The sequence below is a fragment of the Toxotes jaculatrix genome, chromosome 13 (genome assembly GCF_017976425.1).
Source record: "Toxotes jaculatrix isolate fToxJac2 chromosome 13, fToxJac2.pri, whole genome shotgun sequence".
NCBI lineage: Eukaryota > Metazoa > Chordata > Actinopteri > Toxotidae > Toxotes > Toxotes jaculatrix.
In genome coordinates this window covers 4,763,286-4,778,392 of record NC_054406.1, presented here as the reverse complement: position 1 = coordinate 4,778,392, position 15,107 = coordinate 4,763,286, and the positions used below count along the sequence as shown (strand labels likewise).

General features: G+C 42.0%; 1 long non-coding RNA gene across 1 annotated transcript; it reads left to right on the top strand.

Moving 5' to 3' along the window:
• The first annotated feature begins 4,656 nt into the window (after positions 1-4,656).
• Positions 4,657-15,107, top strand: LOC121192276. Its single transcript, XR_005895182.1, has 3 exons — positions 4,657-4,706; positions 8,043-8,177; positions 14,637-15,107. It is a non-coding gene; the product is annotated as an uncharacterized LOC121192276 (long non-coding RNA).

The following is a 15,107-nucleotide window of genomic DNA, read 5'->3' as shown; positions in this document are numbered from 1 at the left end:
AATGGCAGGGGCAGGACCTCCTAAAACATTCTGATTGTACCCATGACTCCTCGACTGAACAAAACACAATTCAGAGCCAGACACAATTCCTTATTCTCATATCTGATTTGACATTTCGTTGCTATTCCAGCCGTGTGAGGTCCTTTCCTCCCTGACTTGAAAGGATTTAACCGCTCAAGGATAAATATCCAAAGCTCAGCCCAGTCAGCTGTCCATGCTGCTGAATGCAGCATGTTTATAATGCACAGAGGAGTCGGAGGGGAGGCTGTGAATAACGTTGATGGAATTTAATCAGCATGCTTGTGGGTTCGAAAGGACAAAGGTCCCGAGTTGTTATCACCTTGTTTTTTGTTATTTTATTCTTTAATGGCGGAGAACAGAGCCTGTGACTGGGCCTGTGGTTTCCATTCATCAGCAGCTATGTGGACGGCCGTTTTATAACCAATGAGAGAGAAAGGCTGAGCAGAGCTGATAAGGGGTCAGTGGCTGCTATATGAGGACAGGAAGTGTTTCATAAGAGGCCAGGGAATGTGGCTTTGGTATTTATAAGTGTTTGATGAGTGTTTGGTAAACTGGGAAAAATGCACTGGGTTGTGTTCTGCAGAGACAATAATGTTTATGCCTTTAAATCACATCGAAGCAGTTATGTATCGCTGTATATGTTCGTGCAGACTTTAAGTCTCCCCAGAAGAAAATTCTGGGTATTTTTCCATTCTGACTATGGGTTGTGCTAACTTTTAATTTGTTACCCCTGGTGAAGATGTTTGGGAAACGTGTATAAGACAGCAAGCAGCGTGCGCCTCCTACAGCTTTCCAAATACACTTAGATTTTACATAAATTATTTCAAATGCTTGCCTCTGAAGCCACACTGAGGAAATTAGCCCCGTGGAGTAGATGTTTTCATTAACTGCACACAGATCTACTTACTTACAGAGCAACCTAACGACAAACATTTATTCCTTATCATTTTATTTCCAGCATAGCCGCCTGGATGAACTGTTGCTGCTGACTGTAGGCATCTACTTACCCACTAAACATTCGACGTCTAATGGACGTTCAGATCCGATCGGTCCGATATTTGGACGTCTAACCACGACCCCACTTGGACGTCTAAGACAGGTGCAGGAAATTGACATTATTAATGAATGTAATTTTTTTAATGACAAATATCAACATGGTTGTTATCAACATGATTCATGAATACGATTATAGATTATTTGTGATTGAACATTATTTGTTAGTAATTATTTATTTATTATTTGTTTATGTTTTTATTCGTATGTTTATTTGGAAATGCAACTTGTTGGAAATTAGGCTTCAGAAAATAATTTCATGGTACATAGGAGCCTTGATTTTATAACTCTTATGATTTCAACCAGTTAACGCCACTCTGATTGACTGAGGCAGCGCGTCGTCATAAGCCAACCAGTAAACGGCACTCTGATTGGCCGAGGCAACACGCCAAGCTTTTGGCGCGATTCTTTAAATTTCATCATCGTCCCTCCGCCTCTGGTTTCATCTCTGTGGAAGTAAGTCGCCGTTCGGCTCTGTTCAGCGTACACCAAAACCACCGTTTTCCACTAAGCTGAAAGTAAGTTGGTCATGTTTGATCATTTTATGTTCATTTATGTATTTATAGTGTTAGCTGTTCTAACTTTGTTGGTTTAAACTACCTGAAAGTGCTGTGGCTACAATTGGCATTGCATGTCATAGTATCAGCTAACGTTAGCTAAACATTGGCCATAGTTTGAATGGAATTGGAATTACTTTTGTCACTGCTCACTAACCAGAGCTAGGCTGGTAGCTAGCCTAAGCTAAATTCGCTAAGCTAGCGAAAAGAACAAGCTGTGAAGTTTATATCTAGCGGTTCCCTCATGGCAGGGAATATGCTTTTTACATGCTAGCGAGCCACGAAGATATAGGCAGGTGGTGATGTAGATGTATTAATCCAGTATTGGTAGTGGATGCACAGGCAACATATTTTTGCTTACAAATATGGGGATTTGGTGTACGTGTGCTGTCTTTAAAGGTTAAAAGTAATATTTAAAGTTCATAAGTTAAAAGTTATAAAAATGTGAAATGTGTATTTTCCTTTGGTTCGTGGAAGTTGTATCAGAGTGAGTGTTCTGTACTTTTCTTAGTTTTTGGAAACGGCGACAGAGTGAGCGCTCTTTCTGTTAATGATCCAATTCGCATCTTTGCCGCTCTGCTCCATTCCGTTTCTTCGGTCAGTAAGTTAGGTCAGTAACAGAGATGGACTCGTAAAGTTGAATGTGGTTGCACACGTTTCAGCCAGGGAACGTACAGTTTGTAAGTATTGTGTGCGTGTTGTTTTCAAAGTGGTATGTTTGTTGTTGTGTTGTGTTGTTGTTAGCATTGTTTAGTGGAGTTTGTTTGCTAGCCGCATTACATTTTGCGAAATGTCCTGTTATTTGTGTATCTATGTAGTCACCATATTTTTGCGTAAGGGTACGCGTGGTGAGAGCAGTACAGTATGACCGCAGCTTGCCTTTACATATTTCTAATTATTTGTCTTTTTCTGCTCGCGCAGTTGGATTTATGAAATTTGATGACAGGACAGAGGATGAAGCAAAGCACCGCAAAGAAGTGGAGGATACACAGCAGTCACTCAGGACTGATTATCCGTTGTGGAGAATGTTGTCACAGCTTTTGTGCATTGTCTTCTGTATTCAGAATAATTCTGGTAGGATTTTACCTCAAAACATATTGTTTAGCACTTTAATTTTTATTGTTTTAAATTTTTGTTGTATATGTATCTTTATTTGCTGTGATACAGACCCAAGCAAGGCGGGCTGTGTAATTTATTTAATTTTTTCTTTCTTTTTTAAAAATATTTATTTATTTTTATTTTTCTATTACTGGTAGTTATTGGCTATCACTTTCATTTAGTTTTGGCAGACAATCAAAAGTAAAGCATGTTGGCTTCAACTGATGAACACTGAAACAATGTCCACATGCAAGCCATGAAATTCATGTTCCTTGTTTTTACTGCTAGTTGGCAGGAAATTCAACAGAAGTCAAAAGCTTTATTATTGACATGCTTGTGCCAGTGATTGACAAAAATAAAAATGGAAATAAATAAGTGGGGATTAAATTGTGATTTATTGTAAACCTCTGTGTATAACTGTAGTCCCAGTGTTTCCAAAAGGTGGAGGACCCGTTTCCTGTACCATTTAATTTTCCTGTAGCTTCGCTGGCTCAGCAGCAGGTTTAAACTGGAAATGCATCACGCCTTTGTATGCATTTCCAGTTGTCACCTGCTGCTGAGACAATCAAATGAAGCTATAGGAAAATGAACTGGAACAGTGTGCCACCTTCTGAAATGGGACTACGGTTGTGCACAGAGTCTAGAAGCAGTATAAAAACGATGTCTAAAATGAGTTTCAAATTTGGACTACAATTAGCCCTTATTCAGAGGTCCTGTGGACGTCAATACTGGACGTTTGGTAGACGTCGGAAAAAAGACGTCTTCTGGCGTCACAGTCTGCACCTTCAGGGGACCAAAATTGGACGTGCAACGACGATGTCGAAAAGACGTCGTTTGGACGTGTCTTTGCGCAGTGGGTAGATAAGAAAGGCAGTACAAAACTACGTTTGATCAAAACGTCCTGAAAAAACCTTCTTGGTGTTCTGGATATTACATTGTTTACAGCTTGTCACAGCTTCTTTGCATATCAAAATATTTAATCATGAAGCCCAAACCCCTGCCTTCTGAGAACTGCCCCTTCATGCTGACCACCGAGCCACTCGCTGCTATTGTCTTATTGTTTCCTCCACAGGAAATACTCAAGAGTTGAGGGTGAGTGCAGACAAGGGGATTGCATGCTTACTATGAAAAAAAACACCCCTCCGACAATGGCTGGAACCGGGCCAAGTCTTTTGACCCGGGCAGATCACTTCACGTTATTGACCTTGTCTTTGTGCTCGCTGACTTGACTCCAGTTGCTCATAATGTACAGTATATAAAGCGCAGACAACAGACAAACAGTCCATGGGGCCAGTCTCCATCGGAGGCCCGACCCGCTGTCAGAGCAGCGCCTGCCGTCTGGACGAAGCTGTGATCTCTGTCTCGGTGTACTTCAAGAGACGTCCTCCATCCCGACCTCATGTATTGTAATGTCCTAAACATGGAACACATTCTCCTGCAGTGTCCACACAATGAAGTCTGAGTCAGGATGGGAAGTGTATTTACAGTCAAAGGAATTTGCACTGATAATGGCCCTTTTGATAAAGTTATTAGGAAAAAAAAAATAAGGAAGGGAGTTGGGGGTGTCTGTAGCTTTCAGCAGTGAGGATCACTTCCGCGTTCAAAAAGCTGCAGTTCCTCGGCTGCCGCTGGGGCCTGGCTCCAGAAGTGACCCCCATGTTAAAATAGCCAACTTTGCAGCCTAAAAAAACATATTTACAACCTGGTACATTTTTTGTTTTTAGGTCTCTATTGATAGTTTCCACCTCCGTAAACACGTTACGTTGAGTGACAGCTCCATAGACAGACCACAGGCAGTTAGCTCTTTGCTACAGCATCGGCGGGGCTAGGCGGCACATCCAGAGGCCGCCGGCTACCTCCAGAGGTTGACAAGGGCTGCAGTGTCCGTGTTTGCCAATGTTCGGATAGGTTTAGGTTAGGTGACAATATGGCTTGTTGTAGCGTGGACTGTACTAACCGACCGTCGAAGGAGTCTGTGTAAGTAAATTTCTCACTATTTTACCTGGATGTTTGCACTGATTAGCATGTATTAGCATATTTTGCCGCTGGCTTATGATTTATGTTCGCTGCTGATACAGATAGAAGACCGGAGCAGCTAATGTTGGGAACGCTGTTGCGGTGTGTTCCAATAATAATAATAATGTTTTTAGCTAGTCGGGTCGAGCTAGGGAACTGTCGTGTGGTGGATGTAGCTGCGTGTAGCTGCCGCTTAGCTTGTTAGCCTAGCTGATTAGCCTTATGCTAGCTCGGTTGCTCCGAGCTAAGTGGCCGGGTTCTCGCCAGGCTGACCGCGGCTGACCCATAGAGTAAGCGCCTCTTCGCCAAATATGTAAAGTACACTGCCACTAAAATCCAAGATGGCGCAGCTCAAATGCCCATGGTTTGGTCACTAAACCGACTCCCCCAAAAAAAGGAGCTGAGGTGAACGTGTTGAGATGTTGACTGAAGTGTAAGCACTGAAAACAGTTGAACTGTGTTGTAAATGAGCAGTGAAAGCTGTAGGAGTTAAGAGCTGAAGAATCTTTTTGTTGTTATAGTTTTGATGGTGATAGTTTTCTATTTATAGGTTAGAAATATTGTAAGTAAATATTGCTGCTCATCAGATTAGATGAGGTTTGGATGATTAGTTGTTTGCATCAATGAACCTAACTTTGGAAGTCACCTCATCCTGTCTTCTGTCCCCTTGTCCTTTCATATTAAATTATGAAGAACAGCCAAAATATGCCTCCATTGTTCTGCAGAGCGTCTGCTCTACACGCCCCTGCTTCTCCTCTTTGGTAAGAACAATGAGGATTCCCCGCTGGGTCCTCTCCTTCGCCAGTGATTAGTTTCTGATGAGGGACTATTGTCTTGACCGACAGTGGTCGTGTGTGAGGGACAGTGTGACAAACATCAGCCAACACCCTTTGTTTTCTCTGGCTTTGTCTCCTACACCAGACAGGAAGGACTGTACAGTCTGATGAATGTGTAGGAATCCAGGAAACTTTGAAAATCCTGAAAAAAAAGGGACTTAAATGCTTTGAAAAATTAGGGCAAATTCCTCTGTAAACTTTTGATCTTTGGACCTTTTACATCCATTTAATTCATGTCCATTTTTGGAGGATAATGTTGTTCCATCATGTTTACAATGAACTGATTTCACCTTCATGTTCTGGCCTGTATTACAGACCAAAAAATATCTTCAGCTTTTTTGAATTCAACCAAACAAGATCTTGCCAGCACTGGTTCCCAATCTTTTTTGTAACTTTCAGCAAATCCCATGAAAAGACTAAATAAACCCCGTTCTTGATACTTTATGGAATAAAAATCAGGCACAGCCTGATAGAGGGTGAATCGATAATAACTAGTTCATGAAAAACCCTGAATTGAGGGCAGAGTAAATGATGATGAGCTACTGAAAACAGACTGGGAGATGCTACATTATTAAGTAGTGACTGTAGATATATATCCTTGAATAATCATCATATTCAGAGAATATTTACAACTATGTTCATATCAGGCAATGCTTGTAAGATCAGTTCATTGTTGTTTCTTTCTTTTCATGGGATTTGTTGCTGAGTAAAAATCTAGACTATCACCAGACTGAACCTTTAAAATCATTTGTGACATGCTGGTTAACAGAAAAGAGATTTCATAGTACTGCACGGCATGTTCCTATAGTCCTGAATGGAAAGCCACAGTTACTACATCGACTGTTATTCTCCTTAAAAGCCACAAGAGAGCAGCATCACACACCTCACTCACTCTGTGGCTGTGTCCAGCTTGGACCGCTGGGATCCCCACAGTGATTCATCCTCGGAGCCGCTGGGACTGACGACTGAGTCAGAGAGCCCCATCACTCATTTAGCCAGTCAATATGTGATCCAAGCGGTGATGATCCCCTGTAAATCGAGGCATTAGCCTCATATTCACCTGTGGCACAGTGGGAGTGATGGCGTGCTCCTACGTCTGAGGCAGCACGCGGGGAGGAAGAAGGGAGTGGGGCTTTTTTTAAGCATTATTTATCATGAGAAATCAGATCAACAGTCTTTTTTTTCTTTTTGTAATATTCTTTCTTTTCCCCTTAACCTTTATTTTGCTGTTTTCTCTGCTAATACTTCCTTGTGCTCCTCATGTTGTGGTTATAGGCAGATCTCCAGCTGTGCAGTGTGTTGTAAATTCCCCTTTTCCTTTTGTTTTTGGACAAAGCTAAACTGTTGAGTTTAATAATCATTACTGGGATATTTGAATCGTTCATTAATGTGTCTCAATTAAGTGTATTGCTATAGAAAACAGATGACATCACCAGACACAACATGTGACTGACAGGTCACATGTTGTCCATTATCTATCTCTTACCCTGTGCATCATCCCGGGGGGCGGGGGGTGGTGGCTGGAGGCTATTCCAGCTCACAGAGGTGGAGTACACCTGGACAGGTCATCAGCCTATCACACTTACAGAGACAATCATTCACACTCACGGCTACAGGCAATTTATAGTCACCAATTCAGCTAAACTACACGTCTTTGGACTGTGAGAGGAAGCAGAGCAGTCTGAAGAAAGCCACACAGACAGTAATAACTGGCATAAAATTAACTGATATTCTGGTCAAATGATAGGTTCATATTTTTCAAGTCTTTCTTAAAACATTTCTCACACACACACGTACATTTCATGAATTACTGGCCATTTTAATTGCTCCTCTTGTCCATACTGGCCGCAGAGAGATCCCATTCTAACACAATTCTAATGTAAGAGGTCGTGAACAAAAAAATCTGAAATTAAGCGGGTATCTAAGGCCTGCATGCGTGAGCACTATGTAAACATTTCATAGATGGTTCGTGCTGTACGCAAGTGTGACAAACCATCCATTTATTTGTGTATGAAGAACTTTTCTGGAAAACCAAAGGCCAGATTGGTGCAGAATCTTCCGTGCTCCCAACAGGAAGAGTCATTGATTTATTTACTTATTTACAGACCAACTTTCCTCCAGTGTTGCTATCAGACTGCATTTTTTCATAATCATATTGAATTGTTATCTGTGCAGTCTCAGCCTGCTCGGCCTGAAAGGTCCATCAGAGAGGAAGACGGAGATAGCAGCATCATCCAGGAGCGACAGGATATGAAGCATAACATTTATACTTGTTAAGAAGCAAAAGCTGAAGTCTGACTTGTTTTGTTATAGTTTTGAAACCAATTCTTTTGGCCTTTCGGCAAACAACACACACACACATCTGCAGAAACGTCATCCATCTCTGTAATTAACTCTGCTCTGAAGAAGCCTTTTTCTTTGTTTCGTCTCTGATGGAATTTTGTCTCTCTCCTCTTTTCAGATGGACAAAAGCGCTGTGGCGTCGTGATAAGAATCTGTCTCGGCGATGCGTTGTGTCTTTGAGGATGACACATTTTGCACAGTGTGAAGATAAGACTGGGCATGTCTCTTGGCTGAGATAGCATCACGCTGCACAGTGAGTATGTCGGATGCTTTTCAGACACAAGACTTCAGGATTTCCTCCTCCATCCACTCTGCTGCTCTGTTATGTAATGTGTTCGCATCAGTTGTAACTGCAGAGTGTCTGGTGGTTTCTTGATCCAGATGAGTTGTGCTATAAACAAGTTTCATCCTCATCTATAATGGATTTTCACCGTAAAAACGTTTGTCGTCCCTGCACTTCAGGACGACTCCATCTAACCCGACATCCTACCAGAACAGTTACATAACACCAGGGGTGGGTTTTGAAACTTTTCAACAAGGGGTTCTGACTGGGGCACCGTCATAAAGGGGTGGAGGTGTGCGTGTGTGCGGGGGGGGGGGCGCGGGGTGTCAGTGTAATAAATTATTCTAAAATGAAATTATGATTATATCAATAAAGAGCTGCTGTGTGCCAGTCCAAACAGTCTACAGCCATGGACAGTTTGTGTGACAACGGGCCCCTGGACACAGACATGGAAAAGGTCCCCCACCCCTCTTACTCAGGACAAAGATTCAAAGAGACACAAAATGACTGGAGACGACATGATGTAGTCATTTTGTGTATCTTCGTGGTCTTTCTGCATCTCGCTGCAGTCCGTTTTCATCTGTTCGTGCTTGTTTTTGCGTCTCCTTGGGACTGTATTGCGTATCTTTGTAGACGTTTTGTGTTTCTTTGTGGTTGTTTTGCGTCTGTTTGTCGTCATTTTGTTTGGAGGGGGGCACTCCTGGCCGCCCCTTTGGCTTCACCTCAGTGTAGCACGTGGCAGAGACACACACACACGATAGCATTCTTCAAGACAGAGGAAACAATGGCGGACCCCTATCAGCTACACCCCCACCACCACCCCCCAGACCTGCCTGCCCAGACCTCAGCCTCCCTGCCAGGCCCGGGGCACTGACATTTTGATTGAGCACACTGGGTCGGCGGCAGTAACAAGCCACCGCTGAGATGTCGCTGCTGATTTGGGCTCCGTCTGCCATCCTGTGACTTTCACTCAGTGAGGGGACGAATAGGGACACTTTCATCCTGGTCATTAATCTCAGTCCAGCCGGCCTGGGACACTGACCTTTCCGCCAGCGGTGGTCTGGAAGTAAATGCTGATTAGTACAGTTGCACTGAGCAGGAATGCGACAGTGATGTGCTCTCAGGTGTGAGCGGGGCCTGCAGGTTTCTGAGCACCGGATGAGAGAGTTGCAGGCAGGTGTAGTGTTATGTAATAAAGCATCATACTGAATTTGTGCTGACTGCAGTCTCTTAAAATACTGACTATGCACCAAATCTGATCAGTTCTTGTCAGAGACAGTGTAGGGAGGGGACAGGGTATGCTTTACTGTGTGTTTGCTGTGTGGGTGAGAGGAGCCACTCTTCATTTCAAAGTAACTATACACTGAATTAATCACAGGGTCACGGATAAAGGAATAATTTAACTAAAACTGCAATGCAGGGGAGCGAACAGTACATGTTGCATGGGAGTCGATGCATTCTATGTTTTTTGGTATCGTTTAATCAATTAAGCTTTTATTTTGTGTATTTGGTCAGAAAAAGTAGACAAATTGGAGCAATTACATGGGAAAACACATTAGTTCAAGGCTCTTAAAGGCACATTAGAAGGTTATTAAGCTGCTATGAGAAGCAGATTTGGGTTGCATTTGTTAAACTGGATCAGCCACTGAAATTATTTGGCTCTATGAATGCTTAGTGACTCAAAATGCTAAAAGTGGATCATTTTAACTTGCTCCCACATCTTTAGGCCCACTAGCCTTTTGTGTTTAAAGGATCCCAAGACACGTAGAAAGACATTTAGCTTAAGATTTCATTTTAGCTGAGGTTTTGTGTGATTTTTGGATTTGATGTTTGTACAGCAGAGCCTGTGAGCCAAGAAAGCAATACGTGGACGATTGAAGAATGTAATCACCCTACGCATTCACTCCTCACTGAAAGGAACAAAGATTACAGAGGAAGTGACAGGATGCATTTTTTTATATGGGAGAATTTGATCCTATAGGAGGCTGATCATCCTTACTATATTTATTTTTTACACCATAATGGGAGGAGATGTCCCCGGTCTCACTCGGATGAAGATGCAATGATATTATAACAACATTGTACAGTTGGGAAATGTCTAAACCAATACTCTCTCCCTTTTTTTTCTCCTTCTTCTTCTTCTTAGAAATAGGCGATGGGTGGGTGGGCAGATTGTGGGGTAAAAATAAAGAGCAAAGAGAATGACTCACCGTTCCCTCAATCCCAGTCTGGATATAAATACATCCACATAGACACACTTACATGCATACGCTTCTCCACGCATGGCTGATATTACATAAGCTGGAGCGTGGGAGGTGTGATGCGAGGCATGTATAATTCATCAATGTGGGACTCAGCTGAGGGGTTAGCTCTTATACCCAAGCGAGTCCCCCCAAAGATGTCGCCAGTGTTTTGGGTTGAATTTGATGCTCGATGCTGCGCTGACAAACCTGAGAATCGGACTCGAGTGTTAAATCAGTCAGTTGCAGCGGTGAGTGTAAACTGACAGACGACCCAGGGGCTTCACACGGTGGTTATCAAAAATGACAGAAAGTGAGGAGAAAGATCAGATTGTCACGGTGGTGGAGCAGAAGTGGGAACGGGAGGGTGTGAGGAAAAATATCCCAGGAGCTGGAGGACGGAGGTGTTACTTCAGTTCAAATATGCCAGACTTAATTCAGTTTATGTTCGTTTTAAAAACTCCATTAACTGACTTTTTTTGGCCACTTGAGAGAGGCGGAAACAATGCCAGGACTCCCCTCTTATAACATGTTAAATATGTCCACTATATCAGCAGTTCCAAACCCCAGGGTCAGAACCTAATATCAAGTTTAATTTGGAGGTCACAAGACGCTAGATGTTAGATATTAGATGGGGGAAATCACTCCACTGCTACACAAATTTGAATTAATCTTATCTGTGGAATGTTGTGCAGTTGTATCACAAATATTCTTTCATATGAAACAGACATGTTTAGAGATAAAAATCCCCGTTTGGTGGACATAAACATAAGCTGTGATGAGTAGACACTTCTTCATTGTAAGAGGTCGCAGGCCAAAAAGGTTGGGAAACCACTGCACGATGTTGTCAACAACCATTTTTTTTTGAAGAAGTTTATCAATCTTTGATTGTTTGTCCAACAAGAATTAACTTCTGCAGCCTTTGCAAATAAAGTGATGGGTTTTCGTCAGGTGTCAGACTGAGAATCATCTCCAGTTTCTGTATCTTAGAACTGTTGTGGTTCAAAAGTCTTTGATTTGCTATTATACATGATTAAAATTAAATCCACTGCAAGACAATGCTGTGCATTCAAGAGTTGGAGCAAGTGGGTTTCTGTTTTGTCCACAGGGGGCACAAGAGAACTGAAAACCCAGAGACCACTGTATGAGTCTCCACTGCAGCCTACATACAGCACTGTTTACATGATCTGGTGTGTCGGCTGTGTCATCCTAAAACAATTTTCATTTTTCATTGAGAAGTCGCTGTATAACACGGCTGACAGACTTGTCTATCAAAAAGAAAAAGAGAACACATGAAAGCCAGAGCTGCTGCCAGCAGTGGCACCAAGAGAGCAGTAAAGATGTGAGGGAGCAGCTCCGGGGGAAAGCCTGCATTTGATTTTGATTGCAGCTAATATACTTTAAAGCACTTAATTTCCCATGTTTCCAGTCCACAGTGATCAGATTTGAGTGATTTAATACCAGTGAAGGCTGCAGAAGAAGTGAAAGAAGTGTTGCTTCATTCATGAAATGCCTTGAAGAAATGTTTGATTTGATAATCGGAGGAAACTCTGCCTAAAATGTGAATTTTTTTTTTTTTTTTTACATTTGAGTAGGCAAGTTAAGGCAAGGCAAGTTGCTTATATAGTTGCAACATAGTTTGGTATCCACAGTGACAAGGGAAGTACTTTGAAGCGTCACGCGTGACCCTGACGGTAAGAAGTAACCTACTTTCACACTCCCCTCTCCACAGGGGAAACACTCTTATTTCATATGTCAACAGTAACCAAGATGGTTTCATTTCCTCATTAATGTCAGATGACAGTGGTTGGAGGACAAAGAAAGAAACCTACACAAACCAGTTTAACCAAACCAATAAATCCAAAACAAAACAACCAAACCAGCTAGAACTAAACAAGACAAATACAAGAGCATCTGGTGCCAGCTTTTAAATCACTCGAAGTTTCACGCTTTTTAACTTAGCCTGATCCATATGTTTGTAATTTCTGCCCTCAACAAATGCAAACAAAGGCCTTGGTCTGCATGCCGGGCCTCTCCTCTCAAAGGAATAGCTTGACATTTTGGGAAATATGCTTAATTGCATTCCTGTCAAGAGTTAATGAGAAGGTCGATACCATAAAGACTGAAAACAAGGGTAACAGCCAGCCTGGCCCTGTCCAAAGGTAACAAAATACACCCATCAGCACCTCTGAAGTTTCCTGATTAATGTACATGCATCTTGTCTGTTTAATTGACACGTAAACCACACACCCAGTGGTTATCTGGCAACATCGCAGTGAGACTGCAGGAAGCTACTGCTCCCAGCCAATAAACAGTTTGAGACACAAAACCACAACTTGTCGTTTTTACCCTGAAGTTCTGTTATGGATTAAACACGTTAGATGTAACGCGTTAATGATACATTCATTCAAGGAATTTGGCTCCGGTTTCAACTGGCACCTCGTACTTACACAACAACAACAACAGTGTTCAGGATATACATAGACATACAGTGAACTGAGGCAACCATCCGTGGTGCAGTCTTTAAACTAATTAACAACATTTCCTCTGTGTTAACAGAAAACATTGTCTAATCAGGATTATGTTTCCTTCAAGTTGCAAATTAGTTGTAATAGTTGGTGACCATACCCTAGTTGTGAGTACACCGTGTTCCTGCCCATTGAAACATCATTACCAACATACACCAACAGATTTGGCTTCTTTACAATCTGTCTAACTGTCTGACTGTTTGCTTTTCTTGCCCCATAAACTAGATTCATTCATAGATGTTACCATGTTTCCAGATATGAGAATTTGCTGAGTGCAGTGTTGTCATAACCAGTAGAAATGCTGGCAAAACTCTCAAAAATAATAAGTTGTAATAAATTATCTTTTAATATGACTCACATGTAAAAGGTGCCTCAGTATGGGTTTGTGGAAAAATATCATGAATCACACAAATGTCTGATGTCCAAGTCAGGCACAAAGCCCATCCAGGCTCTCAGAGAACAATTAAAGGATCAATAAATTGGATTCTGGAGGTTCCCTCAACACACTGACCTCCGGGTCTCTTCGCTCTCTGCTTCAGGCATTGTACTACTTTTACACTCCCCAGGGCCCATATGCTCACAGAGACAGTAGAGGGTTATTAAGTGCTGTGTGTGTAACCCATAAATCAGCTGATGTATGAAGTACCGGGGGAGCTGCATCCGGCTCCTCCTCTCCTCCCTGACTAATGCAGCATTTTTCCAAGCAAACCCTGTGAGTTTCTTTGTTTCCTGTCCCTCTTTCTTTTCCAGAGCGGGGTCTGAAAGTAGCAACAATACAACTGACATGACCCTTCTTCAACGAAGGAGTAAACAGATTACCAGTAGTTTTTAAACAGCCCTCTTCGCTTTCACTTCAGTATTCCCAGAAGTAATCTACAACCGTTTTTAAAGAACTAGTGAGCTAATGAGTTAGGGCAGGGCCTTGCAAGCTTTAGGAAATTTTGAATTGACACAGAGTTACCAAGTTACAAGTTACTAGTGTTTTCCATTTTATTTATTTATTTATTTATTTATTTATTGTTGTATTTGTGCCGAAAACCAGCTGAAACTGAAGATATGATGTGCCAGAATCAGCCTAAAAAAAAACACACAAAGTGATGCTTCTTAACTGTTTATTAAGTGAAGATTTACACTTGGTGTAAGTGGTTTGTACCACATAAACTAGTTCCTACGTAAAGATTTGTTGTTAATAAATATTTAAACGTACAACCTGCCACCTAACAGTTGTGTAGCTAACTGTATATGTAAGTAAATTTTTGTAGGAATTTTATAGACAGATTGAAAAACTGCTAATGTCTCTACTAGCTAGCTTATTTTTTAATTGCGCAATCACTAGTTTAGTAAATTAGTTTAGTCATGGACTACCAATTTACAGTCAGAGTACATGCTTTTTTAAGCTACAGTAATCTAATTGAAAACAACTTCTCCCTTTAATGTTTCTGTGCTCCTCCCTGGAAAGTAATTATTGAATTTCTGCTCCTTCTTCTCCCTTGAAAGCAGTTTATTTTCTGTCATCTAAGCAGACACTCAAATCATTTTCCCTTATTAGTACAGCCTGGCCTTCCCAACAGCAGGGATTTTTCCCTCTGTGGCAACGTCACTGGAAATGTTGACACAACACCAGGCTTCTCCCTGAAAACACTCTTCTTCTTCTTCTTCAGGATCCAGGATTCCAGTCTGGCCTCCCTCATCCCACATCCTACTCAGCGAAGCTATCGAGATGTCGTCACAGCTGCAGCTCGGTGTCGTAGCCTGGGCTGCAGGTCCGGGTCTGCAGCTGAATGGAAACTGCAGGACTGTAGTAATTTACTGGAAATGAGTCTGTGGCAGTGACTCAACGCAAGGCAACAAAAATCCCAGAGAAGAAAGATGTTGGCTCTGCTTTAAAGAGTGGCTTAAAAATACATTAGATTTTTTTTTTCCTCTGGACTATATGTGGGTCACAAGGAAACAGTGAAAAACAGGCAAATTTATTTTTCCTAGGCCCATTTTGCAGGGCATTGAGAGCTGGATGAAGCCACTGGGGTTGAACAGGGCACAGGAACGGGGTTTACTTCAGCTGCACTTTTTCCGAGAAGCGTTGGGTTTAAAGCTGGCACTGGGCAAAGTGATTTTCTCACCAGGGATTAGTG